This window comes from Seriola aureovittata, chromosome 2 (genome assembly GCF_021018895.1).
Source record: "Seriola aureovittata isolate HTS-2021-v1 ecotype China chromosome 2, ASM2101889v1, whole genome shotgun sequence".
NCBI classification, from domain to species: domain Eukaryota; kingdom Metazoa; phylum Chordata; class Actinopteri; order Carangiformes; family Carangidae; genus Seriola; species Seriola aureovittata.
In genome coordinates this window covers 21156669-21170565 of record NC_079365.1, presented here as the reverse complement: position 1 = coordinate 21170565, position 13897 = coordinate 21156669, and positions in this window count along the sequence as shown.

Below are 13897 nucleotides of genomic sequence, written 5' to 3'. Positions count from 1 at the left end.
TAAGGCAAGTTTATTTATATAGCACCATTCAGACACAAGGCAAATCAAAGTTTTCATAGGCATGGAAATACATTAAAAATAAGGAGTTAAGAAGATTTAAAATACTTTTTTTTTTAAAAAGAGGTACTAAAACTACTGTAACATCTAAACATCTCAACAATGCATGTATGTAGTTATTCAATGCAAATTCAATGCTATTTTAAGTTAATGGAACGTGCTCCTTTCCTGAAGAAGGCCATAGGATACAATGAAAAGCTCCAGGAATAGCTGAGTGACCGGACCTTGTGTTCATAATATGTTTCCCCAAGGTCAGTTTTCAACCAATTAAAGCTTTTCAAAAAATGAAAATGTCTAAATATATAAAACATCATAGAGAGAGCAACAGTACAAGAGGGCACTGCGCTACAATGCCACACGTTATTGCTTCTGTACGTGTGCCCAGGTGTGTATGTGCGTGCAGAAGTCGAAGTCTGCCTGCCAGAATGAATGAATGCATCAGAGGACCTCAGCCCGCACAGCACCCGTATCTCATCATTATTAAGATAAAGATGTGATGGGAGTCGACAGATTGACAGGAGGCCCTGGAGGCTCAAACCAGCCAGTATCGTCCTTCAAGCCACCCAGAAGGAGCAGCAAGCTCACCTGAACCCACATCTATCTATCTATCTATGTATCTATCTATCTATCTATCTATCTATCTATCTATCTATCTATCTATCTATCTATCTATCTATCTATCTATCTATCTTAGCTGTTCTGTATGCTATTAGTTGATTTAGCAGTTTCTAGATGTTAAACTTAACACACAACACACTCATCAGTGCATGAGTGCACACCGCCTTTGTATAGCGATACACACGTGTATCAGAACTGAATTTTTCAGTGGCATTTAGCACCTCACTGTCTCTCTGTCTGTCTCTCTCTCACACACACACACACACACACACACACACAACACACACTAAACAGCAGGGATCTCCAGAGTTATTACACACTCAGAGAGGGGGCCTGATGTTGCCAGGTTGACTCCATGGAAGCAGATTTGCTACACCTCGATGCGATGTGTCCAAACATTCAGACGACATGCTGGGCTCTGATATCAAAGCTGTATTCCCATTAGTAACTGAGCTACAGTGGGACAGCGGGATATAATAACAGCAACTCCCGCGTTATGCAATCCACTGCAACAGCTCTGCAACAAGTACTTCAGCTGTGAAGCTTATCATGGCTAATGTTTGTTGTGTCAGAGAGGATTTGGTTGTTTTCTTTGGTGATTTCTGAGACTGGGATTTTACGTGTTCCCTGTAGAGTGTAAGCAACATATCTGATGCATTAGACCTTTAGAAACAAGTGGTCTTCATGTAAACAATCAAAACTATTTACGTGCTGCTTTGATTCAAATTCTACTTACAATAAGTCTGCACATTAAAGGGTCACATCGTTTGCAACAAGAAATATCTTCACAATAATATGTTTGCAGAGGTTCAAGCTTTGGTTGATGGAGTCCAGTGACACAGACAAGAGATTACTTGGGCAGGTTTTGAGATCCCATCATTGCCATGTTCTCAAGAAATTAAATATAATTTCCCCCCATAAATCAACAATATCTGAAATTTTATTAACTTCATAAAATTTACTAGTGCTGTGATTAAATTGCTACATAACCAGACTCCTGATATGGGCAGTGATTTAGTGAAACTGCCTCTGGCTCACTTACTCAGAATGGAGCTGTGGAGAAATGTTAAATGTTCTTCCATAAAACCCTGTGTACCTTTTTTTTTGTACAAAGTGGAAATAAACTTAGATTATAAATACTGCTCAGTGTTCTGTTTTATCTCTGCCAATAAATTAAGAAGCTAAAGAAGTTAAATAAACCAGTTTTAACACATTCATTTATCGTGCAAACAAAAAAGTAATCACAAAAAAAAATCATAAGTAACTTGTCACATTTTTAATTTCTGCTGGATCTTACTATTGTGAAAACATGGCTTTCTATTTGTGTCCTGTGACCAATAGGAGGTGGAATACAATCATTTCAACCCACATTTAACGGGACTAAGATCTACAGCCACTGTTAGGCACAGCGCTGCTCACGCTCACATTATTAATGTCTGTACAATATTTCATAGCAATCCATTCCATAGTTATTGAGCTATTTCAGTCTGAACCAAAGCAGTGGACTGACCAATCTACCCAACATTGCCATTTGGATGCATCCAGAAAGCAGCTCTCTTATATACGCTAATGTGCTGTATTTATGTCGTACAGCTGGCATGTCTTGGCCCGTAGTGATCTTCAAGAGGCCATTGTTTTTTCACCCTCTACACACATGCATCATCATTGTGGCCACATTTTCATTTCAGCATCTGCTCACACAACACTGTCTCCCTAGGAATTACATTTCTATACAACTAAATTGCATCAGCAATTGCGTTTTGTAGGAAACATAATTGCTGGCTGGAGTCGCCCGGGGGTGGTTGAGATGGATGACAGGTGTACAAGGTGCACGTCTGTCATACCAGAGACTGGGGATATTGTTCTGCAAGATGAGATATGTTGGTGAACATTTTACTGATATGTTCAATATCATCATATTTGTCACTTGCCAAATACACAAACATACAACATATCCCCATTATGTTTATAAAAAAACACAACCCTGTTGCAATTAAGTTTTATACAAAGCACATTTGCTGTTGTAGTTTAGTTGTATAGAAACATGATTTTGGGTTGACTCACAGTGTGTTTATGGTAATTAACCAGGGTTATTCACTCGTGTGAATTGTGTAATTTGTAACTTGTGTGCGTGTGCATGTGTGTATCCTTGTGATCTGACAGGATCATCGATCAAAATTGTTGCCACTTGTGATGAATCAGCAGCATTTTATCCAGCCTTTGTTATACTGCAGGAAATTAGCGCCACTCAGGCCACTTAACTCAGGCAGCAGCTGTGGATGCTCAGATCTTAAGAGTCCTATTTGAAAGAAATATGAACCTGCAGCTCTTCACTAGCCCCCCGACACAGTCTTTGAGAAGCAGGGTACTGTGTTCAATTAGCTATTGTTGTGGGGAAATGGCTGTTCATCTGGGTGATATTTAGCTGTGGGTCCTTGAGTGTGTAATCATGCTCCAATAAGCAGCTCCATGCTCAGTTCATTCATCTCGGGTTGTGTAGTAGAGAACCACATGGGGACGAGGAGGCGGCATTCTCGTTATTGTGTGCATGTGTCCATGTGTGTCCTTGCACATGTGTGTGGAGGAGTGGTGATGATGAAGAAGCTCTGTGATGAGAAGCCAGTTGGCCGAAACCTCCTCTTCCTCCCACTCTGGCAGAGACTCAAGAGTCCAGCGATGGATTTTGTATAAATGGATTTCCCCAGTCAGATTATGGGAAGAAAAAAAAAAAACATCATCTTTGTTTTATTGTTTTATTGTCAGTTTGATTTGTTGTGAAATTCAGTTGTTTAACACTATTCCGCACTGATTTTTTTTTTTTTTTTGAAGTAATGAGACTTTGACTCTGTTTCCTTACTGTCTGCATTGTTTCCTTTTTCTAAATGTAATCCTATAAAATAATATTCAATTAAATACTCCTTGGACTTGGTAGTACAACTTGGGGGTACTACTGCTAGTTAGCCAGACATGCTAACATTAGCAGCTTACATTGTACAGCAGACCAACACGTTATTTACATTTTTGCTCATGTTTTGTTTGTCTTTTTTTAGCCCTCCAAACCAACTATAGCAGTTAGTGAAGGTTTAATTTACTATTTTAATAACATTAGCACAACTGGAAATTGGAATACATGGTGGGTCTCGGCAGCAAAAAGCTAAAGCATTGACTGAAAATAATCAGAAGGCATTAATGAGTGTTGGTGATAAAAGAGAGCATCTCATTGAGGAATATTTTCAAAAAGACATTCAGTTTTGAAAAGCAACCTTTTTACGCCCTGAAGGACAAACGTCTCATTATGTTTTTTCACCTTATTACACATTTGCTGGTGTTTTTCTTCTCATTTCACCAAAGGCACAGTGTAACTAAATGGCAAAGCCCAGGTGAGGACTGGATGCGTAAGCAATTATACCTCCGAATGATTTTCTGCGGGATGATTTATCTCAACTGTGCACCAAGAGCAGATTATGAAACCCAGCCAGCGCACAATAAAACCTCTTTCACACAAGCAATGAATTTCATCAAGGGTCCAACCATCCACCCGTAGAGCCATAGAGTCTACCTTGTGTTGAGCTGCAGCTGAATACAGAGCAGCCCAGGGAAGCCTCCACAATCCCAGGCAAGATATTCATTACAGCCACAAACCCCCAAGTCAGCAGAACAGGAGAGCAGGATTCAATGAGAGAGCAGCCATCTCCAGTGGCTCTGATTTCATGCTCCAAGCTGCATCTCCACACTTGCGGAAACCCGTCCCCCCCAACCCCCACCTTTGTTTTTCCATTGTCCCTGACGTTTTTTCCCCTTCAATGTCGGCCCATAAACGTAACTGCAGGCGGAAAGTGGCCATCACACCGTGGAGGGGTGAACCTCTCCTCCACGAGCCACCCAGAAGAGAGGGAAAGGGTTTCATCACCAGACAAGAGCTCTATTTGCCACAGTGTATGTGTATGTGTGTCCTTAATGGTTTCACTCATGAGGAAAAATGCTTCAGTATCTTTATAATTCAAGCCCAGGTGATAATATAAGCGACCCTCTGCTCCTTTGTTGGGGTTTTAGATCAATGGCAGTGTTCTCTGCAGCCCTGACTCCAGTTCAAGGTGGATTATAGCACAGAGACTATGTACTCTGTTCTGCTGTCACTGTGGCATGTGTCACTTCAATTTTTGGTTGAATGAAGAAAGACTACATGACTAGCATGTAAAATATGTACTGACAGGCAGACTCTGTGCTCGGTTTCTGCGTGTGCAAATTGGCCGGATGTCCGCAGCTGCTTCATGAAGACTGTGTTTCTGTCTTTGAGAATCAACCCAGGGTCAAAGCACACACATTGGCCGGCTGGTTACATGTATTGTGCAAGACCAAACATGGAACCAGGACATGGAAATGTGTGCATGCATAGTTTTTAGCCTTGATGGGATTCAACATGACATTTGGTGACTATTTTTATTTGTGAAACAATTTGTGAATCTTGTATATTGTGGATGTGTTTTTTAGTGTTTTGTTATCAGTGCAAATAAATAACCTAAACTGTGTTTCAAAGAAACCACACACATTACCCATTTACATCCTTCAAAGATGAACACTGCACAGATGCAGCAAGACGATATAGTATAACCACATACATGGTATTGTCTGTCTCCAATTTTATCAATGCCTTCTCCTCCTTGGTGACATTTCCTAACCACCTTACTCCACCATCATCACCATCCCCCGCCTTAAAACCTCAAAATAAAATAAAGAATATCTAAGATTAAAAAAAAATTTAAAAATTACACAAAAAACAAGTAAATATATAAATAACACTACTATTAGATATTCTTCCCACTGACTAATAAGGGCACTCACATTTGTGAAAAACAATTCAAAAAGAATGAAAAAGAAAAGAAAACCACTGCTGATTAAATCCTTGGGTGAATGTGGTGACAGAGAATATACATTAAGTCTCCTCACCAGCACCATGAATATCTATAGAGGCCAATGACCTGCTACTTTATCACAGGGGGCGAGGACGAGGTTAGATTAGCAAAGAGGGGGAGCAGCAGAGTCGGGCCTTGGAGAGAATTGATATTGAAACATCACTAACACCACAGCCGCCATCACCTCCTCTCTAATGACTAGGCACATAGACACGAACACACAGATACGTCAACACTCTTACACACACACACACACACACACACACACACACACACACACACACACTCATGGTGCTGCAGACATGTGGGAGCTGGTGCACAGGGGGGAGAATGAGGTAATAATGAAAAAAGCCCATGGCAGACCGAGAGAGACAAGGAGAGAGGACGGCCTCCTCTAATGAGCTATTGACATTTTCAGTGGATGAGTTAGGGGACATACGCTTAGCTGCTGGAATGAAAAACATCAGCCTCTCATTTTCCAGGAAAAAGAATTCAAATATGATTTGCAATGAAAACTAAAAAGATGCTCCAACTGCAAATATGGCAGAAAAAAAAAACTGAGTGGGTTTTACCTGACAATAGAAATCAGGACATTGCAGACGAGAAAGGAGGATGAGCGATTAAAAAAACATCACAGTGGAAGAAAAAAGCAGAGGATCTGGTTACAAAAATTCAGTTATGGATGAATAAATAATGAGATCATGCAGTGTCCTTACTGTTATAGTACACAATCAATCTGTGATCTTTTGTTATTAACTGCTCTAATTTAATGAAAAAGAAGAAAGATCACTGAGCAAGAGCTGCTGGTAACTGTCAAACAGCCTCACAGAGCTACGACCATGCCTCTCTCAGTCTTGTCCTGGGTTGAATATGTTTAGTTTTTTTTTTTTTTTCTCCTGTGTAGATGCTATGCTTAAAACAAACAGGCTACAACCTGTTTAGCATCTGCATCTTTTTATTTTTGTCTCATGAGCGTGATGAAACCACTTCACGAAGGCTCCAAGGTGAGATGATGTGAGCCATTTGTCATTCACAGTCAGAGGCATTAAGCTCGATCTCCAGTCAGACACGGATTTGCTGAGATGTTATCACCAAAGAGTAATTGACTGGAACTCAAGCCAACAGACACAGGAAGGTCCCCGAAGAGCGGCTGCCGCTTTGGTTCTTAAACACATTGCCATTGATTTTTCAGTGTTCTCCTGTCATCACAAACTGTACAGGTCATGAATCAGGAAGCCATACAAGGAGCTTTCTTTACCAGACAAAGAGAGGTGAAATCTTTGAAATATTGTGATATCAAAAAGACCAGGTATCATTGTGTACTGTGCCACATTTTAGTGGATTTGTCACCAATATCTTTATTTAATGTATCTTTGAGCTGGTGGCTGGTGTTTATCCTCCTCTGGCTTCACACTTTTCTGTTTAGCTCTGATTTCTTATCAGGACCCTCCAGTGGACTGCAGGGCATCTGGACCAGATTTCACTTATTAAAGTAAGTCCGACTCATCTGAAAGAATAAATAATGTACACTTCATCTTTCATATGTAAAGCTGAATTCATAAGCAATAAAATACATAATTTCTTAATTCAACAAACTGGGGGGGTTTGTAGTTGGAGACTTACACATGGTCCATGGTGTGGCTAGTAGCTAACATTAGCAAACTTTAAATGGATGTTATCAAACTTAATTCCTTCACTTGCCAAGAGATTCAAAATCAACACAACACCAATATTAACTCTTTTCTGTATCATGTCTTTTTTTCTTCTGAATTTAGCACGCTAACCAGCTAGCCCTGGCAAATCTTTGCGAGTCACTCACCTCCAGTCTGCCTTGAAGACGTAGCGCTGCTTAGTGGGGGTATTATAACCTCTTGTAAACGCAACAACAACCAAAGCCCTTGTCAAGTGACAATCACCACCATAGCCCTGGTTCCAGTCTTTGAAATAAAGTAAGATAATAGCAGCTGGCAGTAGCTTACTTTACAGATATAAAAGTGGTTTTCATCTTCTCATCCAACTCTCACCAAGAAAGCAAATGAGCATATTTCCCTAAAGACTATTTGTGTAACCATTAACAAAGCCATTAATTACAACCAAACCCTTTCTTCTCTTTCTTTCTGAAGTGTGCATCTTTCGATAGAGCAAAAAAGTTACACATGAACAACAAATGAAAAGACACAATACAATAAATAATAAGTAGTGGTATGTGAAATAACATCTGTGTGTGTGTGTGTGTGTGTGTGTGTGTTTGTGTGTGTGTGTGTGTGTGTGTATGTGTGTATGTGTGTGTGTATAAACAAAGACACAGACTGCTCTGTTTGGCTGCCTGTGTAAATACAGGTGGAATCTGCTGTGAACAAATTGCCTATATTCCTTATGCAAACATAAAGGAATACCAGAGGGGAAAAACATCATCACCATTTTCAATTAGCTGCTACTGTTAAAGAGAGCTAAAGCCCTTCATTTTAATTACAAAACCGTGCCACCGCAATCACGGCCCAGCAGACTATCTGTGCCAATAGAAAAATTATACATTCAACAATGGGTGGGTGGAAAAAACAAGGTATTTTGTGACAGGGCAGTCTGTGTTAATAAACTGATTTTAAAAATGTAACCCAGAAGATGCCTACACAAGTTTAAAGTAACGCCTTGCACAGAAAAGTCCTTACTCATTCTCATTAATTTGGGTAAATTACTCAAATGTATATTAAACTTGCTTGTAAACTTCTAAACTTATGAAACATTTTGTGTAGCCTCATATGTGTGCCTTCTTGTGAAATAGAGTATAACTCTGAAATCTCAGCTACAAAAAGAGGAATACTGGCATTAATATATGGTATATTAGAGAATTAACTGAGCATCAATGCAGCATTGGTGTACGTCATCGAAATAAATATATTACAGACAGGAAATGGCAGACAATGTATCCTTAGAGGGTGAATGTAACCTTGCACTCCAAACTGTCAATACTCCCCTGACAGTGAAGATCATGTTCACTACCTCTCCTGAAAATGCATTAGACACAGATGATATCCTGGCCTGGGCCTTCAATCTATTCCACACAACCACTAATCTGTTAATTGATCTGGAGAGAGAGGAGAGGAGGGAAAGGGTGTGTGTGTGTGTGTGTGTGTGTGTGTGTGTGTGTGTGTGTGTGTGTGTGTGTGTGTGTGTGTGTGTGTGTGTGTGTGTGTGTGTGTGTGTGTGTGTGTTTGAAGGGGTGGGAGACGGAGGGATGACATTACTGAATAAATATATAATCTTTTATAATGGGTTCAGGGACATTGAGTGGATAAAAGCTTGCTGTTGTTTTGAGTCCCTCTTTAAGAATTCACCCTTCCTAGTTTATTGTTAGTAGTATTGTTATCTCTAAGAGTCTTTCACTGTCTCATCTCAGTGTTGGAGATGTAATTTAGCTTTTGAGCTTCGAGTTTTATCAGATAGTACACTGATGTTTTCATTGTAATGTACCACCATATGTGATTTAATGCCAGGAAGGGGCATAGTGAGGTTTTTAGTTAGGCAAATGTAAGGACGCCTCTGATCACAGGCCACCTCGTACATTTGTTGGTCATTGTCATTTCCTCTCATCTTTCTGACTGGACTGGCAAATCAATGGAGCTATTAGTACTATACTGGGGAATTTTTTTTTTTTAACAAATACAAATGTCTCCGACGCAAGCACTATATTTTCACACACACAAACTTCAATTTCTCATGCAGATTTATTTTATAGGTTTACAAATGTTGATTTACAACTACAAACATTGGAATTTCTTGTGAACATCACTTTACAAGCTCAAAATCATTTTGACCCTAATTTCAGCTTTTATATGTTTGGGGTGGAGTCATGCGCATGACTTACCATTTATTGCTGGTTGTGGGAGACCATAAGGAGTGGTACCAGCCTAAGTTGGACTCTGCTATCCCTATAAAAACACAATGATAATTGTATTAAACAAAATTACTTTCCTTTTTGACTGATTTATAACTACATTTGGAATTATTAGTGAACATCACTTAAGTTCAAAATCCTTTTGATCTAGCCATACAGATGTGGGGTGTAGTCATGCCCATGACTGACCATTTCTTGCTGGACCATAAGGTGGCATCCCTATGAAAACACAATTATACTACACAAAATAAACTTTCCATTGCAGGGAAAACCAGGACTTTTTAGGGAGCTCTTCACAATACAGTATTGAGTAAGTTTTTTACTTGAAATTAATTTACTTACTATAATCAACTCAGTCAGGTGTTATGCAGGAAGCTCCCATCAGTTTCAGGAATCCTGGAAAGATTTTAAAAAGTTTCCCTTTAAGTGAAAGACGGACTTTAAGTCAAACTAATCTGTCTATGAAAAGAACAAAAGATTGTCACCAGCTGCAGTCCAAGACGGTGAAGTTACAGTCCTTCTGTTGGACCAGAGACCTGCTGCAAGAGAAGACAAAGAGGCGCAGTGAGCCAGAGCTAGCTGGTTAGCAGCGACTGAACTTTCTAATTAAAACACTTACATATGGCACCTCAGGAATAAATAACATTGCTGTTCAAATGAATACTCCATATTAACTGAGCAGAAAGTCAAATTAGTTGTGACACATTTCGTAAACAGCATTGTGGCTCTACAATGGCGACGAGGAGACAAACATCTGAAAAAAGTGTCAAAGCGAGTGGAAACAGAATGCAGATCGTGATTAAGATCGTGGATTGCAATTAACCAAAAAAGACATGGAGACGGAGTAAAATAAACACTATAGCCACACTTTTCTTTTTTCTGTGCTCCACGTGTGACCCCAAAAGAGTTTCCAACAACAACCAACACTTTACGGCATCCTTATGGTAATTCAGGGGACACACTTCAAAAAAACATAACACTTAGCAAACACAGAAGAGGGTTTCATACATACCCCACCCCACCCCCCATCAACTGGAAACATCCCCGTTTAGCCATTCAGAAGACAGAAAAAGTACACAAATCCACAGTGTTTAATGTAAAACCAGTCAGCACAAATACCAACAATACAGTACAACAAAACAAAGTCAGTAGATTTACTACTCTCAAACAGGTTTTCAAGTGGACACATTACAGTCAGTGCCAATATGAAACAGAGGCGCACAACAACAACCAACACTTACGACAGTCATATCTTTTGCTTCCAGTCAGTCATATATATATATATATATATATATTCATATACATATATATAACCATGTGAGAACAAACCAAAGAGATTAGATGCACTACTTAACAAAACGAACATGACTTGAGGAAACATAATAAACTAAACTCACTCAACGCACTTAGGAACAAAGAGGAAATGACAGAGGGAACCAGCTCAGCTGAAGGACAAACAGAGAATAAGCTCAGGACGCAGAACAAAGAACACTCAAGGCACCTGTGTGAGCTGCCCAGTTAGCACACCTGTTCTCCTGCTGCTCTTCAGCCCAGCAGAGTCAAGATGATTAATAAGAAAATGCAGTATTATTTGCGGATAGTATCTGCAGATCCATTTTATATTTGCAAGATATTTTTGTGAGGTTACAAATGTATTTTTTGTATTTGTCGAAGGTATTTTATAGTAACAGATTACACATAATACACACACAAATAAGACTGAGACAAATCGACCTCCATAGGACAGGAGATGAAAATGTGTGACAGAATTGAAGAAAAGAGGAAGAAAGGAGAGCAGAGGTGGATATGCATTTAATATTTTTTACATCTTCAGTTTATGATCTGAAATATTAAAACTCTTTTTGTTTTATATTTTCTTTGAGTGGAGGACATTTCAAGGGATGGATGAGTGGAGCTGATAGATTGAAAGAAGAAGAAAAGAGGAGGAAGTGAGAACAGAGTGATCAGGAGTAGATCAAATAAAATACTGTACAGTAAAATTGCAGTACATGTCCATGTTGTTTATCCTACGACGCTATTCCTTAAAGAGATTTAATATCATGAGAGTAAATGTTCTTCTGTTGGCCTAATATTCAGTTCAGAGTCGTGAAGACATTTACTTGGCCTGCTTGTGGATCTGTGTCTGCTCAGTTAGAGCAGCACATATTATTATGGTCTGGATTTAAATGTAGATTCGTCATCTAAACGTTAAATCTATGAGCTCTGCTCCAGCATAGTGTAACAACAATAGTTTTCAAAGTAAGTGATGCGGTTTATGCCAAATTCATTCCCCACCTATGTCATGTAAATTCAAAATAGTAACATGAGACAATTTTTGCCTCTTTTTATGTGGCAGCAGTGAAAATTACTCATTGTCAAAATTTGTTGTGTTGTGGTTTCAGAATGATGGAGACAGAGAACAATTAGATTCAAAATATGATGCAGGCTCTGGATGATTGTAACTGCTGTGAAATGGGGGAAAAAAATTCCCTGGGGGAGCATGTCCCCTGAATATATGCTGACGTTGGGCCAAAGCCCCGAGTGTTCACAGTTTCTGGCTCTGCCCCTGCTCTGGAGCGCATGAATGACTGTACCAAATATCATGACGATCCAATTAATAGTTGTTGAGATATTTCATATGTGATTGTTAAACATGTAAGCTATCAATCTGCTGCTATAACTGTCTCCAGTCTTCTTCCAGTTCATCCACCAAACTACCTACAAAGTTGAAACGTCACTATTACTAACTGGAACTAAGGGGTCTTGTCTAAACCATGACAAACAGCACCAGAGCGTAAGCACACACAAGAATGTCCATAAACCTTTGGCCTTATTGTGTAACTCACAGTGTATGATGTAAAATATTAAGCTTATGATACCGTGTTTTAAACAAGTTCTCAAAGCTGTACACTAGTGAGGATCATATTTTGTAAGTGAGCGCTTTGATCTGACTCAAGCCCACCTGGTACCTAAACCGTCTTCCCACTTTTTCCGAGGGGACGTAGACGATCTGAAGGAACGTCAGACCGGGGGAGTCTGGAGGATGACAGCAGGCATTATTTCACAGGGAGGCTGATGAATGCAAACGTGTTTTGGTATCACTGCGCCTCTCAACCGCTAAAGGGATTAAGGGCCCGATCAAGGCTGCAGTGTAGGTGATAAGAGTCAAAAACAAGAACAAGAAGTGAGTCACACGTTCTAATCCCTTCTCCACCGTCCTCACCAGCAGACATTAAGCATCCTCTTCTGCTTGACACATCCCCCTCGCAGACATAAGGAGCTTAGATGACGCAGCATTTTTTTTTTCCTCCACTAGAAAAAAAAAACAAAACAAGGGTTCATAAAACTTGCAGATGTGCTTTTGCTCATGGGGTTGCCATGTGATACAACACGCAGAAGGACAATATATGACATGATTTGATATAAATGTACCATGCCATATACACCGAGGTAGCCATCCCTTTAATATTCATATAATGATATAATAAAACATTGGCATTTGTTTAAATCTATAAAGTTTCTCAGTTGATTTGCCAGAAAACATACTATATGTTAGATGATTTATCAACTATAACGATGATCAACTAAGTCATTTTTCACGCAAGAATACCAAACATTCACTAGTTTCAACTTGTAACGTGAGGTTCTGCTGTTTTTCTTCATCTTATGTGATTGTGAATTTAATATCTTCTGGTTTTAGACTGTTAGTTGGATAAAACAAGTGATATCTGATTCTGCAGCTAGCTAATATTAGCTGACATATAGACCTGGCCGATTTATCAGTGTACATCATATACTGTATATCAATATTGCAATATGAAATTATATAATCAATAATATATGCTCTAATAGACTAACCCTAACAAGCAGTTACGGCACCCATTGATCAATAAATAAAAAAGATAATCTTTAAAGCGAGACTAACCAGTATGAGCGACTGGTCATACCAGACCAAGTAAGGCTCGTACAGCAAAGAGTGTACAGCAGTGAATGAGTGTTTTACTGCTTATGACCTCAACGTTTCATTTGCAAGAGGAAGATCGTGGTCGTTCTCCGTTCAAAAGTTACATAGTCTTGCTTTAAACCTAACTGTAATCACATTTGCATCTCCTGGGATGAAAACACAAGCTTAGGCTTTTCAAGTTATGTAATAAAAGTTTATAGAAAGCATTATTTTAAGCATGCACGTTATGCATAAGTCACTGCTTTTCAGGTTGCACCAAAGGTAATATACCTTTGGTGCAACCTGAAATTTCCATATGTAAATATTAAAGAAAAAACTATTTTATTTCACGATACAAAAATCATGTTACGTTTATTCAATGTGCTCTTTAACCTTTCATATATTCTGATTTTTAAATCCCTGCTCTTCCCTTCACACTGGAACTTGGTGTGAGAAGATTACAGAACAGAA